Source organism: Capra hircus, chromosome 7 (assembly GCF_001704415.2).
Source record: "Capra hircus breed San Clemente chromosome 7, ASM170441v1, whole genome shotgun sequence".
Lineage (NCBI taxonomy): Eukaryota > Metazoa > Chordata > Mammalia > Artiodactyla > Bovidae > Capra > Capra hircus.
The window spans coordinates 23,232,268-23,236,059 of record NC_030814.1 but is presented as its reverse complement, the minus strand read 5'-3'; positions in this window follow the sequence as shown (position 1 = coordinate 23,236,059).

Sequence of the window (3,792 nt, the reverse complement as noted above, 5' to 3'; positions counted from 1 at the left end):
AACTCTGCATTCAGATGCTTATATCTTTCCTTTTCTCCTTTGCTTTTCACTTCTCTTCTTGTCACAGCTATTTCTAAAGCATCCCCAGAGAGTCATTTTGCTTTTTTGCATTTCTTTTCCATGGGGATGGATCCTGTCCACAATCTCCTTGATCCCTGTCTCCTGTACAATGTCACGAACCTCATTCCATAGTTCATCAGGCACTCTATCTATCAGATCTAGGACCTTAAATCTATTTCTCACTTCCACTGTATAATCTTAAGGGATTTGATTTAGGTCATACCTGAATGGTCTAGCAGTTTTCCCTACTTTCTTCAATTTGAGTCTGAATTTGGCAATAAGGAGTTTATGATCTGAGCCACAGTCAGCTCCTGGTCTTGTTTTTGTTGACTCTATAGAGCTTCTCCATTTTTGGCTGCAAAGAATATAATCAATCCGGTTTTGGTGTTGACCTCTGGTGATGTCCATGTGTAGAGTCTTCTCTTGTGTTGTTGGAAGAGGGTGCTTGCTATGACCAGTGCATTTTCTTGGCGAAACTCCATTAGTCTTTGCCCTGCTTCATTCTGCATTCCAAGGCCAAATTTGCCTGTTACTCCAGGTGTTTCTTTACTTCCTACTTTTGCATTCCAGTCCCCTATAATGAAATGACATCTTTTTTAGGTGTTAGTTCTAAAGGGTCTTGTAGGTCTTCATAGAATCATTCAAGTTCAGCTTCTTCAGTGTTACTGGTTGGGGCATAGACTTGGATAACTGTGATATTGAATGGTTTGCCTTGGAAATGAACAGAGATCATTCTGTCGTTTTTGAGAATGCATCCAAGTACTGCATTTCAGACTCTTTTGATGACCATGATGGCTACTCCATTTCTTCTAAAGGATTCCTGCCCACAGTAGTAGATATAATGGTCATCTGAGTTAAATTCACCCATTCCAGTCCATTTTTGTTCGCTGATTCCTAGAATGTCAACGTTCACTCTTGCCATCTCTTGTTTGACCACTTCCAATTTGCCTTGATTTATGGACCTGACATTCCAGGTTCCTATGCAATGTTGCTCTTTACAGCATCGGATCTTGCTTCCATCACCAGTCACATCCACAGCTGGGTATTGTTTTTGCTTTGGCTCCATCCCTTCATTCTTTCTGGAGTTATTTCTTCACTGACCTCCAGTAGCATATTGGGCACCTACTGACCTGGGGAGTTCCTCTTTCAGTATCCTATCATTTTGCCTTTTCATACTGTTCATGGGGTTCTCAAGGCAAGAATACTGAAGTGGTTTGCCATCCCCTTCTCCAGTGGACCACATTCTGTCAGACCTCTCCACCGTGACCCACACGTCTTGGGTTGCCCTGCACGCATGGCTTAGTTTCATTGAGTTAGACAAGGCTGTGGTCCTAGTGTGATTACACTGACTAGTTTTCTGTGAGTATGGTCTCAGTGTGTCTGCCCTCTGATGCCCTCTTGCAACACCTATCATCTTACTTGGGTTTCTCTTACCTTGGGCGTGGGTTATCTCTTCACGGCTGCTCCAGCAAAGCACAGCCGCTGCTCCTTACCTTGGATGAGGGGTATCTCCTCATTGCCGCCCTTCCTGACCTTCAGTGTGGGATGGCTCCTCTAGGCGCCCCTGTGCCTGTGCAGCCACTGCTCCTATTCACAATAATTCACAATATAGTACCTTTCTAAAATTCAGCTTCTATAATTATTTTTTCCCCATTCTTCTTACTTCTCAATGCTTTCCCGTCACTTTAAGGACAAAGTTCAAATTGCACTTTATGGCCTTCAAAGGGCACTCAGAGCTAGCCCTGGCCATCTTTCTGGGCTCATTTCCCATGATCCTCCCCTTCACATGGCTCTCACTGTGTCCTGTCCCTCATCACTAAGGTTTTCTGCAGGGTCCTGGCGGCACTGCGCTATCTACTCCATGGCTCACACTACTCATTTTCCTAGGAAATCCTTCCGTTTCTTATCTCCCCACACATGGAGATTCACTTAAGTGTTGACTCCCCTGTGAAACTTTTATGTTTGTCCATTTTTATCCTGTCTTCATTTATATTTTAATTCCAAAATAACCTAAGTTTATCATATAATAGTCACACAATTCAAAGATAAGAGTGTGGAGATCATTTGCTTATTAACGTTTCTCCTCTTTTTCATATCCCTTCTGAAAGCTAACCATTTTTAGAGTTTGGTTCTTTTTCTTTTCATTGCATTTATAAACATTCATATGCAAAAAATGACTTTATATACACAAAAGTGTATTCATACCATACATACAACTCTGAGAATCTTGTTCCTTTTTTAAAAACAGTATTTCATGAGTAATATGGAACGGGAGGCGATAGTATCTCCTATTTTCCAGCTGAGAAAACAGGTTCAGAGAAGTTAACTCTGTTGGTAAATTCCTGTGGAGAAGTAAGAAGCCGAGATGGACACAAAATAAAACAGGCAGAAGTGGATGTCTGACTCCACAGTGCTTTATCTCAACAAGCATGTTAGTATGTTGACAGACTCAATAAACAAGAACTAGGCTGGTGATGGATTAGGAGAATTAGGATGGGGTTGAGGGGCCAAAAGTGTTGATAAGAACAGTCAGAAGGCTCACCAGCAATAGGTAGTGAGAGGCTGGGAGAATGGAAGGTGGTCATCAAACAAAGGCTAGCATTTGATGTCTCAGCAGTGGAGGAGTCTGGGGGCTGAGTAGGCCTAAAGGAAAGTGCTGCTATGGGTAACCAAGAAGCACAGGGAACTTTGAAATCCTCAAGCTCCCTTCTCAGAGTAAGTGGTAGGGACCAGAGAGCAGAGTTCAGTTTCCAAAAGCTGACACCTGCTGTCTGGGTTTATAGGACTATGTGTATTTCTTTGCTTAGGAAATTGGGAGGAGTGGTAGGGAATGCATGGCTTTGTTTCAAGGTGACCAACTGTCCTGATTTGCCCTTTCCCCATCACATGGGACTTGCAGTGTTTATGGGAAAAGTGAAAAAGTGAAAGTGAAGTCACTCAGTCGTGTCCGACTCTTTGTGACCCCTGGACTGTAGCCCACCAGGCTCCTCTGTCCGTGGGATTCTCCAGGCAAGAATACCAGAGTGGGTTGCCATTTCCTTCTCCAGGGGATCTTCCCAACCCAGGGACTGAACCCCGGTCTCCTGCATTGCAGGCAGATGCTTTACCCTCTGAGCCACCAGGGAAGACCACTTATAGGAAAGTACCAAGCAAACCAAGATGAACTGGTCACTTTGCTTGAAAACAACCTTTTGGAACAATTCTTCCTGCATTTCTACCTCTGCCTCTTATTCCTATTTTAATTCCACTCAGCCTTGAAAGCCCAGTTCATATATGACATTTTCCTTGGATTCTCACACCATCCACAATTGAGAATTGTAATTGCTTTCCTAAACATTTTTTAAACTCAATATTTAGAATTTGTGTTATTTATCTTGAGTCACACTTTTGCTGACATCTGTCTCTCCTGTATTAAAATTTTTTTGATTGGTATGAGTTAAACAGGTATAATTTGTTTTTTAAACATAAAATAATCCCAATTTTTATTGTTAAGTAATTGAGAAACCTGTATGCAGGTGAGGAAGCAACAGTTAGAACTGGACATGGAACAACAGACTGGTTCCAAATAGGAAAAGGATTTATATTGTCAAGGCTGTATATTGTTACCCTGCTTATTTAAATTCTATGCAGAGTACATCATGAGAAACGCTGGGCTGGAAGAAGCACAAGCTGGAATCAAGATTGCCAGGAGAAATATCAATAACCTCAGATAGGCAGATGACACGACACTTA